The sequence below is a fragment of the Manis javanica genome, chromosome 7 (genome assembly GCF_040802235.1).
Source record: "Manis javanica isolate MJ-LG chromosome 7, MJ_LKY, whole genome shotgun sequence".
NCBI lineage: Eukaryota > Metazoa > Chordata > Mammalia > Pholidota > Manidae > Manis > Manis javanica.
This window is the reverse complement of record NC_133162.1, coordinates 7,364,806-7,388,883: the sequence shown is the minus strand read 5'-3', so window position 1 is coordinate 7,388,883 and position 24,078 is coordinate 7,364,806. Positions and strand designations below refer to the sequence as shown.

At 52.8% G+C, this 24,078-nt stretch overlaps 1 long non-coding RNA gene across 3 annotated transcripts in view; it reads right to left on the bottom strand.

Annotated features, from left to right (window-relative positions):
• LOC118971063 (uncharacterized) overlaps nt 1-24,078 on the bottom strand; it is an 84,521-nt gene that overhangs the window by 20,689 nt on the left and 39,754 nt on the right. The gene's annotated exons all lie outside the window — the stretch shown is intronic.

Sequence of the window (24,078 nt, the reverse complement as noted above, 5' to 3'; positions counted from 1 at the left end):
CCCAGAGATTTGCTCTAGGCCACCACCCACCACTCTGTGATTAGAGATGTGGAAGCTACCTGCCTAAAGAAGAAATACTCTCACTCAGGAACCATGGGTCTGTTAGGCTCTGCCAGTTACTGCCCATGACCTAAGCAGGCCACTGGGTCTTTCTGAGCCAAGATCCCCTCCTCTGTGCAATGGACACACTACTATAAGAATTAAGTACAATATTATATATGGGAGCGCTTGGCCCTTATTTCCTTTCTTCCTCAACTCTCATAAGCCAGGGGCTCGCACCCATTTCCTGTCCATTCTCTTAGCCACCTGTGCTCAAAAGTGACTCACTCCCACACTTTGAGGTGGTCTGGGCTCAGAGGAACCCCAGGGTCTCCAGTTAAAGGCTGCGTAATCTGACTTACAATAATCTTAAACTAAACCAAAGGTAACAACCACACCCAGTGAGATGGACCGGGCCCCAGGGCCCCTGCCTGTCTGGTCTGCTGTCTGGGTAACGGAAGCTCATGCCCCGTTGCCATAGCTGGGCTGGTGAGAGGTGAAGTGGCCCCGACAAAACCCAGCATCCACCCATGTTTATAAACCCAGCATTGGAAATCTTCTCTGAAAGCCAAAACTCTTGGCCATTTCTCTTCCTCAGCATTAATTCCAAATGTAAAATATTTGGAAATAATATCATTATTCCTTTTTCCCATGTTAGGGGATACAGTGGAGAGAAAATAATCCAGTGTCCAACCTAAGGCCCAGCCGCAGTCCCCTGGCCCCTTGGGAAATGGCTTCCTTCAGCAGGGCACTAACACAGTGGGCTGCTGAGCTGCCACTGGCCTCTTGTCTCTACACTGAGCAGCAGAGCCCACCCAGAAGCCTCAGTGCCTGGGGAGAACATGGGGAGGGAGGAGGAACTGGGAGCCCAGATGGAGTCACAGAGTGGGGGGACACGCGAGAGGCCACCCCTCCTACCGCCCAGGCGGGTGGACACTGCCCTCAGATCGGGCCACTGGACAGAGCCCACGGCAGCTGCTCTGCAGGGAGGTCCGGTTCGATTTTCTCTCTACTCAGGTGTGAAAGGACAGGTTTTCAGGCCCACACCAAAGCCTGGCATCTTCACTGCCAGGGTCAGTGAAGGCACCTTGGTTCTAGGCCTCAAAACCGGGGACAAGACACTGGTTCAGGACAATAAATGCCAGGGCACTTGGTGGGGAAGGCGAGGTCTCAGCAGGACACCAACTCTGTGGCCTTGTGATGCTTCCAATGCTGTGCCATGGCCTGACCGCCCGGGCTCCAACCTCCTCTAGCCCTGTCATGGGTTGCACTGTGTCCCCCCAAAAAATAGGTTGAAGTTCCAACTCTGGGCACCTGTGACTGTGACCTTATTGAGAAATAGGGTCTTTGCAGATGCAACTAAAGAAGTTAAGAAGAGAAATAGAGGGAACCCTTCATCCAGCACGATTCAGGTCCTTGTAAGAAGAGCAGACTGGACACAGCCACACACAGAGAGCACGGCGTGACGGGGCTGCAGCTGCAGGCCAGGCATCGTTGGCCGCCACCAGCAGCTCAAGAGAGCACGGAGGGGTCCCGCCCAAAGTCTCCAGGGACCACAGCCCTGCTGACACCTTCATTTCTGAGTCTCGGCCTCCAGACTGGAAGAGCCGGGATTTCTGCTGTTTTAAGCCACCCAGTTTGTGGGATTTTGTATTGCAAATACCGCCCCAAACTCTGGAGCCTAACCCCGCCCACCATGCCATCCATGTCCACAGGGGCAGAGAGATGGTGGGCCCAAGAACCCACAGTGGAGACGGAGGCCCGCTGGGGGATCGGGCGTGGTCTGGGGTCACGCAGGACGAGAGAGGGAGGGCACGAGCCAGAAAGACAAGGGGACGCTGTCTCCTGGCAAGGCCCACGCCTGGGAAGGGGCCCAGGGAAGGTGGAATCAGGTGAGCAGAGGACGTCTCGGACCCTTTCCAGCTGTGGACTCTGACATGGCTGCTAGAATAGAATCAAGTCTCCTCTCTGCTTTTTGGAAAACCTTGGAGTTCTTGCCAACAGCAAAAAAGAAAGCCCCAAACACACCTATTGCCTACTTCAACGTATACTTGTAACCCCAGTGTCCTGCCATACCCGAAACTCTAAGGGGCACCCCGGCCACCCCCAGTCAAGCTCATACTGGGATCAACAGGACTTTGTCCTTAGGCACCAGCCATGAAGCTCTTAGTCAAGAGGCTTCCAGTTACTTGTACTTTGCCAGCAGCAGGAAGGAAAAACAACTTGGGTCTGAAAAGCTGAGGGAGAATTAAGAAAGTACCTCAGCCCTGGGCATCTTTTTTTTTTTAACCACTAACTGGGCAATGAATAATTTATAGCCAAGAATGTTTGTGGGGGGATAAAACTGTTGACAAGTCTAGAAAAACCTCTTAGCAGCCTACCGGAGCCATCCATCTTCAAGAAACAGGCTGCAAATGCATAGTTCGTGAAGAAGCTAGCTGAGGTGGTTTTCTTCCTTTCCTTTTTTTTTCTTCTTTTTTTATCTATATGGAAATAGGTTGGCGCTGAAATATGTTTCACTTCAGCACAAACTGAAGCTGAATGATGTCCCAGTCAAGAATTAAATCATCGCTTCACACAGCAAGAAATAAACACCCAGGCGAGGCAGGGACCCTCGGAGTGCGCAGGGGAGGAGAGCAGAGGCTTCTGGGGAGTTGGTGCTCCAAGCAGGATGTTGGCAAAGCTCAGGCCCAGACTCACGGAGCAAGGGGGTGACTTGGCCCTGGTTACCGTTCCTCGGGAAAGGCCCAAGCACAGCCGCGGGGGCTGTACAGCTGAGCTTCCTGTCCTTGAAGAGTGAGCATCCTCCCGAGGTCCTCCCAGGTCCGGGCACCAGGAGGGTGCTGGGAGGAGTTCGCGCCTGCATCCCAACAGGGGTTGGGATGAAGACAATGAGGCTGAGAATCCCACGTTCCAGTGCCAAGCCCCTTCCAAAGGCCCCCTGGCTCAGTCTGCACGTGGGCTCCCTGGCTGGTGCTGGCTGGGCAGTTTGATCACGTGCAGCTTCCTTCCTGGCTCCAGGAGGGCCACTTTGGAACTGGAGCTTGGGGTGGTCTTATAACTCTGCTGAGGGCCACCTAGGTACCAGGTGACAGAATCTGGCCTTGAACCTATGTCTCACCCACGTGTTTATTCACCTCCCACCAACATATGGAGGCTGACGTGGTTTTCCAAAAGGTGGCAGGTATAAGGATGTGCTCCCCTTATATTCTCATCCCCTCAGCAGCCCCTGGCTCAAAAGGCTAGAGGTAGGCTGTCTTGCCAGTGGGTTTCAGCCCCGGACAAGCTCACTATGGATTCACTGAGACCGAGAAATGACAACGGAATGTTCTTGGGGTGAAAGGGTTTATATCCTTTATTCCCACAGTGGCAGGTCAGTCACGGGAATCCCATCCACTCAGAGTGAGTCTGCCTGCAGCAAGCCTGTCTCTGCCTTTGGGCCTCTCTGCCCACATCTCAGTGTCTGTCCTCGGCGCTGCCACCACTCCAGCCTCTGTTCTCGTGCAGTCTCACAGCCGTGCAGCAGCTTTGTAGCCCTGCCACCGTGTCACCCAGAGCACTCAGTGGAGCTCTTTATATAGGGTCAATAGCAACGTATTGCCCACACATGAGTAGTGAGCTAGCCGACCAGGCCCAGGTGAGAATTCTGGCCATAGGAACCTTCACTTTATCCACTTGGGTGTGACACCCAAGTCTACACCCCAGCCAACCACTCCCCTGAGGACAGGATAGGTGAGGCTGGAATCATTATTCAGAAAGGTGTTAGTCATCTACTGCTGCATAACAAATGACCCCCACTCTCAGCAGCTCTAAAACATTTACTACCCAATGGTCTCTGGGCATCAGGAATCCAGGGGCAGCTTACTGGAGTCCTCTGGCTCAGGACCGCTCCCAGGCGGCAAGCGCGTATATCCTGGGGCACGCACATGCTCCGAGATGAGCTGTCTCTCTCAGGCCCTGGCCTGTGGGGCCTCACACAGAGCACCTGGGAAGATCCCTCAGCACTTGCTGGGCAGAGCCCTCAGCAGCCATCCAGCTCAGGGAAGCGACTCCTCCACCCAGCTCTTCATGCACAGAACCCCTCACTGCTGCCGGTCCGTTGTAAGCCTGACTCCACCGCTCTACCAGAGCTTAGCAGGCTCTGACCTAGTGGAAGGTCCTCATGAGCGGCGGAGGGTAGAGAGCAGGTGAGGGATTCACCACGGGGCTGAATGGGAATGATGGGCATGTTGCAAAGGGAGGCGCTCCCACGGCCCAGGGGACGGAACCACCTTGCTGCTCCAGGGAGGTCGTGGCCAACTGGATGCACAGGGGCTCCGAACGGTGCACTCCACCCGGTGTGTGCCATTCCTGAGCAGCCTTGTACCTGGGACAGGCCAGGAGGCCAGGTGCCCTTCAGCGCTCCCTTTCCACTTCTTCACCTGATGGAAATGAGGCCTTCAGGCCAATGACACAGCAAATTAGGCCAGAGGGGCCCATCCACACATACTTGTCTGGGGACGCTTCCCCCAGAGAACAAATGGTGCCCAGCCTGGAGCACAGGGTAGCCCATGGGGCAGGCAAGATGGAGCCGGAACAGGGTGGAGCAGGGGGGCTGGGGGAGAGAAAGAGAGGGCAGGGCCCCCCAGAGGCCTCGCTAGAGTCAGCCCGCAGCACTAAAACTTGCTATTTTCTGTCAGTGGCTCCTCCGTGGTGTCAGTGTCTTTCTGCACGCCCCTCCAGTTCTCCGCAGACATCCTGGAAGGCCTATGTGATTTGGGGCCTCCAGACCCCAGGGATTTGGGATTCAGGAGCTCTGCGGGGATGGCAGTTTTGTTTTGATCTCCCACCAGTCCCTTTGGCACAAACCAGGTTGCACAACCCCTATTCAAAGGCCAAAGCAGCTATCTGACCCCAGTTTTCTGATACACTGTCCATTTCATAGAATCCAATAAGTGTGATTTATACTAAAATGGCAATCATTCTATTTTTCTACCTAAGTCTTTGATGTACATTCATTTACTATTGAAAGATCTGTTGACCAAACTTGTGATCCAGTTTGGAGTTTATCTCCATCTCTCTACACCAAGGGTTTCTTCATGGTTAAAAAGAACATGGAGAGGTCACCTTCAAAGGATTCCCAACATAAACCATTGTAATGGCCTCTTCCACAGTAAGTTTACATCGATCCTAGTCATTCATTTCTTCCAATTTTTCCTCATGTATTAAGACCTCAGAGTCTAAGGAACAAGCTAGAGAATTAGGCCTGAATATTTGATTCTCCTATTAGACCCAGAGGCCTGATGTGACAGCCGTGCTGGTCCTGGTCATGTTTCAAGATCTCTTGCACTCCCCTCCTCTAGACCAGCCCCTGCATGAGAGCGAGGTCCTATCACTGCATCTCCTGCTGAGCACAGTGCCTGGCACACAGGAGGCACATACAAATAAGTCCCTTTGTGACCCCTGCCTGGGTCTCGCTGTACACCTGCTGCCTGCCTCCCATGAAACAGGACAATGCCTCACACCTGCCAACACGTGAAGCCCTCAGAGGAAAGAGCCAGCCTCAGCCCTCCCCAGGCCTGGGTCCCATCTGTGCAGGGCCCCCTGCCCTGCCATGTCCACTATGCCCCTTGAGGTGGCTCAGAGCACAGAACGCCCCCACTACCATTCCCTCCAAGTCCTCGCAGCTGGGACATGCCTCCCAGAGGGACAACGGCCAGCAAATACCAGGTTGCCAAAGACGTCGTGACCAGCTACACGACATCCCTCTCAGGTCTGCCCCCCAGGAGGGGCTCTCCATCCCAGCCAAGTTCCTCTGGCCTAGAGGCCCCGCACCGATCAGTTTGGCAGTGGGCCCATCTTCACAGCCACGGCTTGGGCTGTCCCTGAAATGTCCAGAAGGGAAAGGACAGCTGTAGCCCAAAGGGAAGCCAGGGCAGACCCCTCCTTAAGCTTCACCTGACCTTCATTCATGCAAGCAGCTCACTGCACACCCCAAGAGACAAAGACCTTGATCGACACTCCTGGCCCTGCAGGCCATGATCCCAGCAGTCCCAGCTGCACCCAATCCACCCCATCCCAGGGAAGGCCCAGCCTGCCTGCCTAGCTGCCTGTGTCTCTCCCCAGAATTCTTCAGGCCTTTCCAAGCTAGACTCTTGGCTACTTGGGATACAGTTCCTATAAGAAGCTTCTACTTTGCTGGAAAGCATGCACCACTTCGAAGGATGCCAGTCACCAGGGGCACCTGACAGATTTGCTGATGGAAAGCTGCCATTAAGATTCACCCCCAGCCACAGCCAGGCTGCGGGCTCCCCCCTCCCCCAATGCCTCCTGGCTTCAATGTTCTCCTTAGGGCTCATCAAATGAAAACCCTGGTTCTGAAGTGGAAAAGCCTCTTAGGAGGTTAATAGCAAGTGGATAGAGCAATAAATGTAATGATTTAATCCTTCAAGGATGGCTAAACAGGCTGCTGTTTACCAAAGTCTTAGCAGATAATGACTAACAGATAATCACAAAAAGCTGCCGATTGCAGCCACCCCAGGAATGGCCACAGCCCCAGTCTGCTTTGCCAAGCTAAGTAAATGGGTTGATTCCACAGAAAAATTCCACACAGGCCACTTTCTGGGAAGGATTCTAGGCAGGGACGCCCACAGCTCTCCTTTCTCGCTCCTTCCCTGGCCAACATCTGCCCCTGCCATCACAGGAAAGCTGCCCCAGGTTGTAACCTGTCTCCCCAAAGATACGCCACATGATTTTAACCTGGCTTCTCGAAAAGCCCATTCCCTTCTTTATCTCCAGTTAGCAGGTGCAGCAGGGGGACATTCACTAGACAGGCACAGTTCTGAGACAAGCTCTGATGGCAGTCTGGGAAGGTGGAGGACATGCTGAGGTTGGCAGGGAGTGGCCTTTAGGGAATACTGGTCACCTGACCAAAAAGTTGGCCCTAGACCCAAGGAGAGGAATGAGGTGTGAAACCCATAGAGCAAGTGGGTCTCCTGGGGCCTCTCCTGCTCTCACCCCAAAAGGTCAATACATCACCCACCCTGTGCCCCCCAACCTCCAAACACCCCAACCTCAAACAGGAGTCAGGCCCGGAAGCACTGTCCAGTCTTTCAGATTTCACTGAAACTTGTGAAGAAGGAGATTATCCTGCACAGCTCAATGCAAATCTTCTTTAAAGTCCCGCGTTAGTATTTCTGGATTACAGGCATGGTTCCTGCCTCTGCTGCCCCGACCCCAGGCTGGCCCTTCCTGCCACAGCCCTGCCCTCCCTGGCCGCATGCCCCACACCCCTGCCTGACTCCCAGCCCCAGCACATCAGGGCTCCCCAGGCAGCTGCTCCAGGCCCCTGCTCGGCTCCTCCCAAAGACCTGGAGACACAGCATGCCTAGGAGCCTGTCTGCGGAACTTCCCTAGACAGCAGAAGGGGCACACATTTCCACCTGAATCATTCTGACACAAACACTGAGGAGGCTGCCCAGGCAACTCCAACCAGGAAGCAGCCCTGAGTGACAGGCTGCAGATCAGCGCTGCTCCGACAGGAACCCCTCGTCGAGGATGTGCCTCTGTCCAGGGAGACACAGGGAATACACTGCATTCACGCATTCTCTGCCACACAGCTCCCCGAAGGTGGGGCGCAGCTCAAGAACGCACATTCCCAGTACCCCAAATCGGGAGAAATATCTTCCCACTGACCTGGGCAGCCCCCAGATTTTAAAAGCTATCTGGGCAGCTTGGCAGGGCTCGTTTGCAGGGTTTCGTTTGACATTTTCATGAAGAAATTTTTTAATCTGCATCACTAATTCAGTTTCTATAGAAAAAAAAATCCAGCCAGATTTTCTAACTTATGGTTTTTCAAGAAGCCAAATAAGATTTCCTGAATTTGAAGGCAGTGAGTAAATCATTACTCAGGCCCTTCTTAGGAATGTTCTGGTGGTACAGCAGGCTTCCGGCCCAGGAAGCAGGGGTGACAGGATCTGGGCCCCCTGACTCTCTTTTCCAAAAGCAGCCCCTTTACACTCTTTGCGACTCTTTCTTCCAAGGTAGACAGAGCATCCTGGGCAGCAGGAGAAAGTGAATGGCCTGTGGAGGCAGTCACATGGGAGCGGGACCATGGGACGGGGTTACTCTGCTCTCTCCCCCTGCAGCCTGAAATCATCCAACCTCACCAGGCCCTGCAGACAGGCGGCATGTGGCAGGTACACCTGGGGCCCCACACAAGGCCTGGTGGGGAGGAGAGCCCTCCCTAAATATCTGCAGGATGAACTAAGGGGCGCCAGTCTGTGCATCGGGACATGAAGGCCCTTCCAGGGTAGTCACACGGAGAAATAGATACAAACTGGGTTTCCTGGCACTCTGGTCCCTCCCTGCCAGCCTCGAGCACATCTCAGTCAAGCACAGTAGTCCTGGTGGCACCCACAGAGCCGGCATCAGTGGTGCTGTCCACAGGCCCCGCTGGGAGGCTCAGAGAGACCAACACTGGCCCTAGTCTGTGGGCCCACAGGGCACCCACTACTGCCCTCACCACCCACACAGGCGTATTCCTGCTTCGCCGGCTGCAAGTGGCTCCACTGAGGATGTCAGGGCCATAAGTGCTCTTTGCCCAGTGTTGACTCGGTGCTCAGACTCTGCTCTTTCTGCGGCTGGGGTAGGGAAGGGAGTGTTAACCAGGGCCACATCAGAGGCCTGGACACAGACAGGGGCAAAGCCCAACCCCCAGTCACCCTCCCAAACTCCTTCCAGAAGGGTCCATTGGAAAGTAAAGTCAGGCCTCTGGGGACCCAGGAAATTGGGCACACATGAGTCACCAGGCAGGAAACGGAGCCTGCACAGGAGGGATCCTGGCCCGAGTCCCCCTGCTGACTTTACCGGGCAATTCCCTTCTCTCTCCAGGCCTCACTTTGTTCAATGAAGAAATGACGAGCTTGGGAAGATCCCCACAGGCCAGCCCAGCTCTGACCATAGTTTCCTGAACCAGGACCCCAGAGCCCCAGGCCTGGGAGATGGGGATGGATGTGCCATGGGAAAGGTGTTCATTGGCCTGGTACCTGGAGGAAGCCCTGCCCACAGGCTCCTGGAGACTGCCTTGGTACCAGTTAAGGTCCTGAGAAGTCCTGCATGGCAGAGCCACATGTGATATGTGGAGCCCAGAGATTTCCTGATTTACATGACCACAGAAAACCAATTTTCCAAGGACATCTATTACTTCTAAAACATGTACTAAGAGCTGCTAATCCAGGGATTTGATTGGCTGTTATCAAGGTTCTTCTGAGGATTCTGTCTTTGCGAGGCAGGATCAGACAATCTACTCTGATAACAAAGGCTCTGGCATAGAAAGACAGGTATCTCCCGATATTGTGTTCAGAACAATGCTCTGAGGAGCAGAGCAAGGACACCCCTGAAACCTTGCGAAGCTACGTGTTTGCATTTGTGATTTACCGGACAGTGGCCAGAGGCGGAAGGAGCAGGCATCTCCACCGAGCTGGCCCTCTGCCAGCAAGTCCCTTCTCCATCCCAGCCTCGGTTTGTCCAAAGAGGAAATCAAGGGCCTGGGGAAGACCACCAGAGGCCAGCCCAGCTCTGACAACTGTTTCCCAAACCATGACCCCAGGGGACAGAGATGGACATGTGGAAGCCAACAAGTCTGAATGAATCTTATCTTTCCGGGCCCAAACCTGCTCCCTCTCAGGTGTCCCCATCCCAGTGAAAGCCACCTTCATCCCCCAGCTGCTGCAGATGGAAACAAAAATGTCACCTCTTCCCCCAACTGCTGTGTCCAGTTGCCAAAGCCTACTGGTTCCACCTGCCCTCAAATCCTTCTCCTCTGCCCCAACCTCTCTGTTGTTCAACAGCAAATATTTATGAGGTGCCTTCTAAGTGTGGGGCCACTGCCTTAATTCTGGCTGGTTGCCTCCTGCACAGAGCATGACAAAGCCTCCAGGTGACCCCACCAGCTGCCTGTCCCCGTCCGTGCTGCCATCACAGCCTTTCCCCACGTGCAGATCTCAGTGGGTCTGCTGCCTTTAGGGTCTTGTCCAGACTCCTCAGAGGGTGCACGTGGCTTCACACGGCCTGGCCGCAGCTGCCTGCCTGTCCTGCCTCCCCACCACTCACTTTCCTCAGCGCTGGAACACTTGAGGATGGCTCTGGCTGCCAGGGGCCCTCGCGGGGACTGGCTGAGATCACATACACAAACCCCAGCCCGGCACATGTTTGGTGCCCAGTGAATGTTCACTCTCAGGAGCCAGTCCATCTCTGAGCAGCTAACATCTCTGAGCCCCAGTTTTCCCATCTGTAAAGTAGAAATAATTATCCGTACCTGAGTCCAAGGCTTGCTGTAAGAATTAAATGCAATAATGAACCGACAGTGCCGGTCCTGGCCAAAGGTTACTGGGTTATCACTCCCTCCTGTCTCCCCTCCCTGATGTGCCCCCCCGTTGGGAGAGACCCCAGTCCCGGCCACCCCAGGGGCTGCCCAGAGATGAAGATGGTGACTGCCCTGAGCCCGAGGGGTCCGCCGAGCTCCTACTCCGGCAGAGGCCAGACCCCGACAGGAGGAGCTCAGCCATCGAGACTCTTCACTGAAGGAAGACGGAAGGCTTGTGCCCCGGGTTCACTGCCGGTTCTCCCCAGGTCCCCTCCTCAGCACGCCTCCCCTGGTGAGCCACAAGGAGCCCCCAGGGCTGGGGTCTTCCCCACAGAGGGCTGTACTCCACCCAACCCCAGAGGGACAGGTTCCGGGGCAGGCTCCACGATGGAATGCTAAGGGCCGAGCTTCCCACTGCCCAAAGGCCCGGCTGGGCAGCCTCACCCAGGAGACCCCTTGGCAGGGAGGGGTCGCCAAGGCAGGACCTGAGCCCCTCTGACCTCCAGGGCCTGTCCAAGGCCAACACTAGGTCACCCCTGGAAAAGTCTGGTTTCCAGGAAATGGTGGTGTGGGCTTGTGCTCTGGCACCTTCCATCTCAGACCCTGTGAGGAGGCCCAGCCTGTCTCTGAGCTACAAGCCAGAATGCCAAACACCTGGGCCTGCTCAATCATGCAGACCCCCTGTCTCTGACCCACTGCGGCCTCTGTCAACATCCTGGCTGGGTGACTCCTTTGTGGCCTACGAGATCCTTCTATTTTCTTTTCTGGAATCACAGACTGTGACCATGGGTGACAGTGAGTAAGTGCAACTCTAGGCACCTCCTGCCTTGTCCTTGAGTGACTGGCTGGCTAACCTGCCCCTGCCAAGTCACTCCCTGGGAACAAGGATCAAATACAACTAACAGAGGTCCCACTGGGACAGGCCCCAGGGCCCCGGGTGGGGTGAGTAGGCTGACATAGCAACCTCTCTGATCTGAGCATACCCCAGGAAAGAACAGGTCAGGTCCGCGGGGTGGGGAATCCCCCAGGGATTGCTAGTGGGGACCCACGTCTAGAGGCAGTGTACCTGGTAGGAATGCTTTAGTTTAGCTGCAAGTAACAGAAAATACGAGTAACTGTGGCTTAAAGAAACAGGGGTTCATCTTCTCACAAGAAACCTGAAGGGAGGTGGCTTACCTGCCTCAGTGGCTTAGCCACCATGACTTCTCAGTCCCGCTCACAGTTATAAGCTGGCTGCAAAGGCGGGGGCCAACAGCTCACCCGTGGCCAAGGGTGCATCACGCCAGCCCCACTGCAAGGGAAGCTGGGAACGTGGGCATCGAGACCGCCCATCCTCTCTGTCGGAGGCAGGCAAGCATAAGGGGGCTGAGACTGGTGTCAGATCAGCCACTCCCATGACAGGAGGCTCCCAGAGCCCTGAGAGGCTTTCCAGCGGAGCCTGGGGTGCGTTGGTGGGAGGAGGAAGCTGCGTCAGGCGCCCTCCTGCGCCCACACAAGCAGTGAGAGAAGCTGGAGGCAGGCCTGGAAAGGCCTCTTGGATTGTACTTGGGTCCGGAGAGTAACAGGATGGCAAGGGGACCCTCCAAGTCGGGTGACAGGTGGCTTGAGGCCCCGGAGCAGCCCCTCCAGAGAAGACTCCACTGTGGGAGGAGCGGGAGAACTCCAGCCCCACCCTATGGAGCTGAGGACCCAGAGCGACCTGCAGGCCCAAGAGGATCCGAGAGAGCCCTTCAGAGCCACGTCAGAACCCCGGGGCGCACTCAGCTCTCCGGACCCCGTCCTGCCGCAGCCCCACGGCCTGCCCAGTTCATTCACTGCCTGCCTCTCTCCCCAGTTTCTCAAGACCCCCATCACCACCCCACCCTGAGCCTCACCTCCCCTCTCCTTCCTGTCCTGTCCTCTGATGAGTCATAGTCAAGAGCTACCGCCAAACACTTGAGGAAGAATCGCTCAGAAGGGAGAAGAGACATATTAGAGATTAGGCAGCAAAGTAAATACACGTACTTACTTTTTCTCACTTCTTAAAGGCATAAACCCTTGAGGACAGAGAGCAAGAGAGAGAAAATAACCATAAACTTACAGAAGCTGGGGAGCAGATGGATGAATATAAGTAACTTAGCAGATCTGAAAGGTTTGCATCCGAAGCCCACCAGGGACAAAGGCAAGAAGACCCAAATTTACACCCCCGAGTTCTCGAAAGGCTCCTGAATTGGTGGCAACAACCTCTGAAAGTCAAAAGGAAGATGGAGCTAAAAACTGGAGGATTCCTCAAAAGGCCATTTAAAGGGCTGTTAGGACCCCCAGCCCCAGAAGGTCCATCATCAAAACAGAAAGTTCCAGAAAGAATGGAAGTTTCAGAGAGAACAGAGGAAACTATGGAGGAAATCTTCTAACACAGTGAATGAAGAACATTTCCCAGAGCAGAGGCGTATGAGTCTCCAGACTGAAAGGGCTCGTGGAGATTGCAGCACAAAGAGTAAAGCTGACACACACCTGAGCGCATCATCGTCAAATTTTGGAATACTGAAGATGCTGAAAGCTCTGAGGGCAGGCTGGGGAAGATAGCATACACAGGATCAAGAATCAGAACAACTCTGTCACTATAGATTAATGCACACTTTCTAGAATTTTGTATAAATGGAAATACACTCTTTTTGTCTGCCTCCTTCCACTCAGCATAATTACTTTGAGTTTAACCACATTGTTGAATATTTCAATAATTCATTCATCTTTATAGTTAAGTACTATTCTGATTGAATGGATATACCACCATTTGTTTATCCATTCACCTGTTGATGGGAAGTTGGGGTATATCCAGTCATTGACTATTAAAAGTAAAGCTGCTATAAATATTTCATTTAAGTCCTTTATGGACATATGCTTTCATTCATCTTGGATAAATATCCCAGAATGAAATAGCTGAGTCAGATGGTGGCTGTGTTTAACTTTTGAAGAAACTGCCACACTGTTTTCCAAAGTAGCTGAGCCATTTTACATTCCACCAGCAGTGTAGGAGAGTTCTAGTTCTTTCATATCCTTGCCAACAGTGGATCCAATAAGTTGTTTTAATTTTAGACTTTCTAATTCAAGTGTAGTAGCTTCTCACGTGTCCTCATTTGTACTTCACTAACAACTAATGACATTGAGTATCTTGTCACGTGCTTATTTGCTACCCCTATATCTTTGGTAATGTAACCATCCAAATCTTGGCCTGTTTTTCAGTTACATGATTTATTTTCTTATGTTTAAGTTTGAGAATTATTTATACATTCTGGATACAAGCCACATACCAAATATATGATTTAAAAATACATTTTTCCAGTCTGTGGCTTGCTTTTTCATCCTCTTCACAGTCTTTTGAAGAACAAAAAGTTCTTAATTTTGATGAAGTCCAGTTTATCAACTTTTTAATTTTATGGATTGTGCGTTGGGTGTTACATCTAAGAAATCTTTACCTAACCTGAGATCACAAAACTTCCATCTTATGTTTCTTCTAGACATCTCATAAATTGTAGGTTTTACACTTAAGGTCCATGATCTTTTTCACTGTTCTATGTAGTATATGGGATGAATCATGTTCCTTTTGTTTTCTTTTCTTTTGTACATGGATATCCAATTAAACTCTCAGCATTCATTGAAAAGACTATGTGCAGTTTTTAAATTCTCACTGGGGTCCATGACCCAGAAAAGATAAGAACCATTTCCTTAGGCCTGCAAACATGCTGATGAATGAAGAACGTAAACAATATTAAACTCCTTCCCATGGCCAAGTTTCTGGCTCAGAAGGATGGGTCAGACTCTCAGGACAGCCTTGACGTGTAGGCAGGAGATCCCCCAATCTCCCAGCCCCACAACAGAGCTTCATTTGTCGAATCTCCAAGTGCACAATGAGCTTCTCCAGGCAGCAGACCCTAATGAAGCGAACGATTATGGATCCATTAGGGCCTTGCCGAGGGCCATTAATCCTTCCCACGGTCCGGCCAGTGGGAGGGTTCAGGGTTCTCCCCCACAGTGTGGGGTGGGGGTGGGGTCACTGCATGTGGCCCTCTAGGAGGTCCCAGCAGAGGAAGGGGAGTGAGGAAGGGAGAGAGGCGCATGGCTAGGCCTTCCATCAGCTCTGTTCATCACCAAAGGGGACAGTTTATTTCTAGACAGCCGTGGAATTTCCCTGGTTTCCATTAAATTCCTAAATTATTGCGACTGCCCCAAATACACTGGCCCTGAAAGTAATTCAACACGTGGACACATCAGTTCAATCTGAAGCACCAAATTGTGTTTTCCTTGCAATTAAAATAAAAGATAAGGACCTGGGAGATGGATAAATGGCTTCCTGGGATGTGCTGAGACACCCTGGAGTCCATTAGAGTGAAAAGGCACCCACCTTGACCACCTGGCCCTTAACGAGCCTGTGGAAATCTCTGTTAAGGTGGCAGGGCCCAGCCCCGAGATGACTCCCTGGAAGAAGGCTGTTTGAGGACTGAAGAGATGCCCCCACTTTATAGACAAGGGGGCACCAGCTCAGTGCCTGCCTGAGGCCACAGAGCAAGGAGGAAGGGCGCGAGCACTCCAAGGACCGCCTCGTCTCCCTCCAATCTGGACTCCTCCTGAGGCCCTCCTGACTGCCCACGTCCTGCTCCCCCTCAGCCGCCCGCCTGCCCGCTCAGGCCTCATGCCCACAGCTGCATCTTTCCCTACAGGGCTTTCCCGACCCCGCCCCTGGCCCCCGCTGCTTCCCCTGCCTCTCACCTCCTCCATCTAGAACACAGGCACAACCGGGCAGGCCGCTCAGCCAGTCAGCGCTGAAGCCTCGCCTCCCCCAGCCATGTACTTACTGTGCGCCAGAAGCAACATGAAGCTCCCACACCTGCCTCAGGTTCATCCTCAACAGGCGCTAATACCCCTGATTTGCCAATGAGATGCCCGAGGCTCAGGGAAGAAGCCACCCAGCCCTTAAGGGAGGGACAGGGCTGGGACTCGATCCTCCTCTCTCTTAGTCCACAATGCCTCTTATGTCTGTTCCACAGGAAAAAGATAAAGACAAACAAACCCAACATCGTATTTGTTAGTGATGCGTAATAATTCAAAAGCAAGCCTGGGGGACGGGAAGTTCCCCACTGGCTGAGTTTCCAGAGAATGGGAACATCGAGGGACAAACGTGGCCAGCAGGACACAGAGCCCTGAGACTGACCCCACCACTCTCTGGGCGCCAGGCCCATCGACCTAGACACTCGGGGAGCAGAGACAGGAAAGGTCACCTCCACAAAGGGTGTGCTTCTGGGACGCAGAGCAGCCTGGGTATGATGGGCCACCCACCTGGTGCTCAGCCTTGCCCAGGTCACAGGAGGAGCTTCCACCTTGTAGGGCACAGACCAGGCCAGTGAGGTGCCCATGGCCCAGCTAAAGCACAGGGCCTCATCACTGTCACGAGCAGCCACAGGCAGTGGGCACTGGCAGGGGCTCCATGCAGAAGGGAGAGTCCATTTCAGGGCAGCGTCCAATGCCTGACAGGCCGGCCTGGAGAGAAACGGGTCCATGACCACCCATACCAGGCTTAGGGTTTAAATACCAAACAGTGCCACCACCTTGTGCACTGGGCCCAGGACGTGCCAGCTGCTGCAGCCTGGCTTTTCAGAGAGGGCACAGAAGGTGGGGATCCGGAGAAAGAAGCAGATGTTTTACATGCATACCATGTGAGATGTTTGGGTTTACATTATCCTGCGCATTTCCCCCTGGCTAGTAAGTGTTAGTGTTTTTCCCATTTTCTAGAAGATACTGCAACTCTGAGACAGGAAATGGCCTGTGGGAGGTCACATGGCCAGTGAGAAGTGGGTTTAAACACAGGTCTCTGGGGGGCTTGCTCTTTTCCTTGCAAACTTGTAGCCTCCACTGAGGTCCCAAGGGAGGTTTGCAAATTCCCTCATGAATGGTCCTCGGATAAGATGAGCTGACCTCGTCCTTAATGAATGCTGCCCTGTCCTCCCCTGGCCTGCCCATCCAAGCATCCTCCCACTTCTAGGCTCCCATTTCCCACCCAGGGGCCCACCAGGTCCTCCACCAGGGTAACTGTCCCCAAAGAGATCCCCAGCAGCAGCCCCTCAGGGACTCAGCTTACAGGGTGCCAGGCGCATGAGAAAGGCAACTGCTTCGAACCAAGCATGAATAAGCCCATCTTACCACTGAGGACGTCAGCCATGCTGTGATGCTCCCAATGCGGGACCATTCCCTGCAGTGTCCTGTGCTCTCAGCCTACAGCAACCAGCCCTTCTGAACATACCCTGGCCATTCCCTCCAAGCCCTGGACGCTCTCATGCCTTCAAGACTTCAAAAGGCAAGTTAAAGTCTATTTTTTAGGAGGTTGTCGGCCACAAATTGCAACAACTGTGTATCTCTGAGGACTTGATAACAGCCCCTCTGAAGAGCCTTGTTTGATGAAATCTGATGTGCTAAAGGAATGCCAAATCCTTCCACGTGATTCACACTTGCTTGGCTGCTCTTGGCCGGCGCTCCATGACCTCCACCCTTAGAGTCACAGTGAAGCCCAGTTCTCTGCTCTCCAAGAAAAGCAGTAATTCCCTGAATGGGGCTCACCAGTAAATCTCACAACAAACCCATGAAGTAGGTACTATTATTATCCCTGCTTTACAAATAAGGAAACTGAGGCACAGAGAGGGGTTGAGTAACTTGCCCAAGTACCTCAGCTAGCCAGGACTGGCCCCTGGCAGTCAGAGCCGGTGACTGTAACCCCCGCACTGTGGTGCCTCCTATGCCCCTAAAGCTGAGCAAACAGAGACGGAGAAAGCCACCGGCTTGCCCACCATCCCCCAGGACCCGCATTCCCTCTGGATGAAGGTCTGGGGGGGATGGAAAGGGAAGGGAAAATGAGCCACCCCAGGGCACCTGCAGCACAGACCTGGGAAAGAGCAGGACATCCCGTACACAGACACACGTCACATCCTGGCAGAGGATGCCAGACTGGTAAGCTCCTAGCTGGCACACCGTGGCTCCGTGTATGAGGGGCAGTTTGCCCGCGAATGGCTCTACCGGCAGTGAGCTTCCCTGCAGGGAGGCAGGGGATGTTCTAGGCCCCCTGGATGCCTTCTTGTCCCATCTCCTCACTCCACCCACTGGGGAGGTGAGTCCCAGAGTGCCCAGTGTCACACAGCAGTCAGGACGTGGCCCTCCTGTCCTGTAACAGAGATGCCCAAGGCAGGGCACAGGGACGGTCTGACTCCCCGGGACTCTGGTCCCTGCTCAACCAGCCAGTGGCTACCAGACTCAGGCTAGCCTCTCTCTCTTTCTCGCTGCCTCCATTTCCCCATCCGTAGGATTGTGCGGCCTTTGGCCTCGGCACGCCGTGATTCCCTTTCAGTCTAAAAGGTCGTTGGCCCTGGACTCAGTTAGGACAAAGCACTTTCGGACACAGCTCATCCCCCCACCCCGGGCTCCGTCCTCCCACCTCTGCCTTCCATTCGCCTGTCATCATCCAGTCAGCACTGACTGAATCACCAAGGGAAGGCCACCCAATCAAGGGGCAGGGTGAGGGGGGAGCAGAGATGGCAAAAACCAGCCTTTACCAAATTCCATCTCCTTCTCACAGGCAGATTTCATCATTTTTTATTTAAGAGCAGTGCAGCCCAGCCTGTGGACAGGAGCTCACTTTTGCCAGAGAGAGAGAAAAAATAATGGGGGCCCTGACCCAGGGTGCCCCCAGGATGATGGAGTGCCTCTCCAACACAAGTAGGGAGCCTACCCCCAGCCCAAACCCCACCCCCGCTCTGTTCCTCCACGATGCCTGAACATCCAACCATCAGAGTCTTTTTGGAAATTACATTAAAAAATATCAACAACAGTGGTCCTCATTTCTTGAACTCTCTCTGTGTGCTGGATGCAGTCAGTGTTCAGTGTTTCACACACAGTATCTCTTTTAATGCACTGCAAGGTGGGCACTCTAGTCATTCCATTGTACAGACGAGCAAACCAAGGTCCAGTGAGGATAAGGAATTGCCGAGACCACAGAGACAGCCGGGAGCCGACCAGGCTTTAAACCTGGTCTGTCTGACTCTGATACATGTGCTCCTGACCCAGTGCCACCTGCCCTTCAGGAGAGGCCCACAGTAAGAGTCTCTGGGCTCAAACACAGAGCCTCTAGAAGGCCTCTGTGAAAAATGGACCAGTGTATTTTTTTAAACAACCAGGGACATCTGATTGTGAATTGGGTATTAGGTGACACACAGGAAAAGTTTAGGATGATAATGACACAGTTCTTTAAGGAGATACTCAGGTTTTTAGAAATGCCCACTGGATTATGTAGCAATGCTGAGACATGGTGTCCAGGATTTGCTATGAACTCCTTCAGAAGAGAGAGAGCCAGAGGGGCAAAAACCTTACTAATTGTTGAATCTGAGTGATGGGTATATGTGGCTCATTGTATTATTCTCCCCATTTTTGAGTATGTTTGAAAATATCTGGAAGTATACATAAACAATAAAACACTGTCAGTCATTAGGGAAACGCAAATCAAACCCCCAATGAGATAACACCTCACAGACGTCAGGATAGCTACTATCAAACACAACAACAAAAATGAAAACAACAAGAGTTGGTAAGAATGTGGAAAAATTTAAACCCTTGTAGGCTGCTGGTAGGGATGTAAAATGGTACAGCCACTGTGGAAAACAGAACGGCAGGTCCTCAAAAATCCCTCACAGTGGAATTGCCATAGGATCCAGCAATCCCACCTCTGAGTATAGAGCCCAAATATCTGAAAGCAAGTTCCCAAAGAGAGATTTGAATGCCCGTGCTCACAGCAGCATTGCTCGCCATAGGTAAAATGTGGAAGCAACCAAGCGTCCTTGGCTGAATGGATAAACAACATGAGGTCTAGCAATACAGTGGAATGTTATTCAGCCTTAAAAGGAAGGAAATTCTGACACATGTAAACATGGATGAACCTTGAGGACATTATGCTCAGTGATATTAGCCAGGTACCAAAAGACAAGACAAATATATTATTCCAGTGATATGAGGTCCCTAGAGTAGTCAGATTCATAGAGAATGCAAAATCTCTATGAGAAGTGAAGAATGGTGGCGGCCAGGAGCTCAGGGAAGGGGCAGGGGGAGGGAGTTTCATGGGGACAGAGTTTCAGTTTGAGCAGATGGAAAAGTTCTGGAGATGGATGGTGGCCATGGTTGCACAACAATGTGAATGTACTTAATATGTGTGTTTTACCACAATTAAGAGTTTTAAACACCCACACCCACCCACACAAATAAAAATGAACTGTTCTCCAAAGGCTGTTCGCCGTGGGAAGAAGCGAATGCAAACCCACATAGCTCGATGGATGCCTAGAAAAACATTCTGCAAGGACACACCCTCTGGGGAATGAGACTGCAGAAGCTGGGAAGCAGGAAACCTGTCTTTTTTATTTTATATGCTTTTATGCTGTTTGAGCTTTTAAAACAAAAAACTGTGTATCTACAATACTTTAGTATAAAGTAAGTTTGATTTTTTGTTTTACTACAACTTTAGTCCCTGGGACAGGAAGCCATCCCCAGCCCTGACATGTTAGCAATGACTGTGGGGTGCATTTTCCCCCGGCCCCTGGCCCTGGAAGGAGGCTCTGTATTTGGGAAGCTCGAGAGGGAGGGGTGGGGGCTATGATGGAGCTGGGTCTGAGCAGGAAGGCGCTCAAGGCCTCATCAGTGCCTGATGACATGTGCGGCAAGGGCTCTGGGTCATGGGACAGGAGCATGGACACAGGGATGGGAGAGCCCCTGGGGCAGCCCCACCAGAGCATCAGGGCAGATGGGGGGTGATGTGACACAGCCCTGGGCCCAGCCCAAAGCCCATGGGTCAGGCCGAGCTCCACACTGCCCAGCCCTGGGGCATTTAATTTATAAAATGTAAGGGCTCATACCTGCTCGCAGGGTAGCAAGATTAACTTTTTAAAAGGTAATGGCTAATAACAACTAATATTTGTGCTCATACTGTGCACCAAGCACTGCATTAAGAGTTTTATTTGAATCAATTCATTTTACCCTCACAACAGCCCTATGAGGAGGGCGTACCATCATAATCCCCATTATACAGATGAGGAAACTGAGGCACAGAGAGAGACTGAATAACTTGCCCAAAGTGACACAGCTAGTAAGTAGCAGAGTTAACTCCGGGCTTGGAAACTGCCCTGACCATGTGGTGTCTCTCAGTGGAGGTTCCATGACTCAGGACTCCACTGGACAGAAGTGACAGAAACTCAAATAACTAAGCTAAAGCAAAAAGGAAATATACTGGCTCATGAAATGGAAAAGCCCAAGGTCCTGCAGGCTTCAGGCACAGCTAGATCCAGGTGTTCAAGTGATGTGTGGAATCCGCCTCCCTCCATCTCTCACTCTGCTTTCTCCTAGGTGAGCTCTATTCTCAAGCAGACTCTACCCTACAGGTGGCAAAGGTGACCTCAGGATTTTAGACTTAGGTTTTACCAGTCTGGCAACCTTCACAGACAAAGTGACTCCTTCCTGCAAAACATCCAAGACTGGGTCTCATCCCCATTCCTGAACAACCCCAGTGATTTGAAGGAAGTCTTGGAGTAGTAGGGGAGGGGGGGCCAGAGAAAAGTTAAGGGGCTATTCCTGAAGAATAGACAATAGCTGCTGGACAGGCAGAAACATCAGCAGCCCCCTCATGTGGACATGCTTAGAGCTCCTGCAGGCAGGGTCAGACAGCAGAATTATTATTACTGTAGGAGACCACAGCGTGCATGGCGTCAGCTACAAACCTAGCCATAGAGACCCTGTCCAAGGGAGGCTGGGAGGCCGTCACTGTCCAGCCCAACATCAGCACACACACTCACCAGTCTCAGAGGGAACCAGGGAGAAGCAAGTGTCTGCAGCTGTGGGGTCTGCATTTCCTCCCAGACTCTGGGACTCCCTGATTGTGTGGCCTTGGGAAAGTGACCTACCTGCTCAGCCTTACCTTCCTCATCTGGAAAATGGGAACAACAAAACCTGGATCGTAGGATTGAAGTAGGGATTGAAAGACAAGAGGATCTGGTGCCCAGCCCTGTCCTTGGCACTCATCCTGGGCTCAGTTCATGATCTTTAAGAGATCACCTGCCAGCTGGTGCCTGTGCTCCTGGAATACCCTTTGGGCATCCGAAGTGTAGACCCAGAGGACTTTCAAGGAAGCAGCTCCTCCTTGCTTTAGCTGTTAGCAGACTTTAACAAAAAGAAACTAAATAAAAGCCAATACTGGGACTTTCTGGGATCTTTTACAAGCCACTTGACTCAGCAGTGGTGAAAGGAGAGAGGGGTCAGTGCCACCAAGCCCATCATTGATGGAAACGATGGGCTCGAGGGCCCCAAGGTCCTGCCCCAGGGTCCCCCTGAGCTGCTCTGAGCTGTCAGGGCTACAGTCAGGAGAGGAGCAGGGAAAAGGAGGCTGTCCACCACGGCACAGCGGTGCAGGGGCCGGTCCAGCACGGGGCTCGGGGCTCTGGCCTTACTCGGCTGGGGGCTCCCAGGAGCAGGGGCCCTAGGGTCCTACTCTGCAGTGACAGCCAAAGCACCTTATACTGTGAAATGCCATGCCAGCGGTTCCCAGAGTGGGCTCCACAGCCCTTGGGGAGCTAACAAGTGTGTGGTGCATTCGGGTGATTTGAATTCTGGAGAAAATGTGGCATCAAAATGTACAGAAAGCCTCCCTGTGTGCAAAATTTAAAATTATGTAGATGTCCCTTTTCAAATATTCAAACTGTGTCAAGAAGTGCATAATTTCAAACCCACTGGCTAAATGGGTTAAAAACAGGGCTTTCTGTACTGCCTGGGTCAGCAGCCCCTCCGATGCGGAATGATCGTGCGCTGCCCCCTGTCCACGCCATGGGACATAGGCCTTGAATTATTCACGTTGTGGCTATCACAGTAGCTTAAAAAATGGATCCTCTGCATGAAACCCAACCGCCCTGACTTGAAAACATAGAACAGTATGGGGAGGGAAGGAAGAAGGCAGAGGACGGTTTAACTCAGGAATCAACAAACTATAGCTCCCCAGGGGCTGGCCGGCCGCCTCCCGGATGTAACGAAGCATGTTGGGCACATTGATTTAGGTATTGACTGTGGCTGCTTTGATACCATGGCGGCCACGCCACGCAGTTGCTATAGCAGCATTATGGACTGCAAAGCCTCATGTATTGACTCTCTGGTCCTTTGCAGAAAAACTTGTTAACCCCTGGTTTAAATAAAGTCAAACAAGTTCCTTTCCTGTGGGACTTCTCAGGTGCCTTTGAAGTGTTATTTATTGGACAATGAGAGCATTAGATGGAGACCCCTCTCTTCCCTGGGGCACCTTGCAGGCCTGGTGTCCACGGAGAACTGGCCACATGGCCCTGCTGCAGTCTGAGCAGGGTGTCCTGAGGCTGAGGGTAGGAGTAGGGGTGCGTCCCCAATGAATCTACCCAGTCCTGGTCCCGAGGAGGAAGGTTCTGAGATCCTGAGCTGCATATCCATCCATCCTGCTTCCCCCAGCCTTGGGCTCTAGGACACCCCAGTCTGTCCCCACAGACATTCGCCCTGCTCACTATAGTCAGCAGGAGCACACAGACCCAAGCAGGAGGGTGCAGGCCACCCACCTGGAAAACGGCCGCGATCAGTGCCCTATAGCCCTAAGCGCAGCCCTCACGATCAGCCCTACTACTCAGGGGTGTTTGCAAAACTGGAAACGTGAGTCATTGCTCCTTTAAAGGAACAAACAAGGCAGCAGACGCAGACACTAGCTCTGCCCCTTCATCACTGGTTGCCCACCCAGGCCTCAACCCTGCCTCTCCCAGCCCTGGGCACTGAGCTGGCAAAGCGGAAGTGGCTGCTCTTTCCTCTGACCTCAGACCTCAGGCATGTCCGGCCCCTCACTGTCATGCATGCCACACCCTGCTATCGCCCCCAGGAGTGTCCATGTTTCAGCTCCAGGCTGAGGCAGTGTGACAGGAGAACCCACATGCATCAGACCAGGGACGGGAAAACCCAATCTCTGCCCCAGAGGGCTCATCAGCCAAGCTGAGAGAACTGTGGAAGGACAGCCTAAGTGCTATGAAAGAGGAGAAATCCAGGAAGGCTTCCTGGATGCTGTGGCTCCTGAGTTGGCCTGCCAGGGAGACTCCAAGAGCAGAAAGGCACATCAGAGAGCAGGAATACACTGCCCAGGGGCAGAGACCAGAAAAGCACAGAGAATATTCAAGGACATTTCCTTCCACTTCTGCTTACAAGCAGCCTCACACACACTGAGCTGAGCCCTGGAGCCAGGCAGTGGCAGTCTTGACTGGCAGGCAAGAGGTAATCTGCTGGCAGTGAGGGCTGTTGGAACCTCCACAATGGGCAGCAGCACAATCAGAACTGGTTGCTCACATGAAACTGTACCATTCAACCCACAGACGTGGAGGATGTAAGTAACGGTAACGACTGTGATGGCGTCAGCCGCCACTTATGGGCAGAACTGCCACGTGCACTATTGCATTTTATTCTCACAACTTCCAGGGTTTATTGTCTCTGCTTTGCCAAAGAAGCTGAGGTTCGGAGAGTTTAAGTAACTTGCCCAAGGCTGCCAAGCCAGGAAATAGCTGTGATGGCTCTTAACCTCTTCCTGGGGGAGAAAGAAGATACCCACATGCAGGCTGGGATTGTTCTCCAGCAATGTTGCTGAATCACAT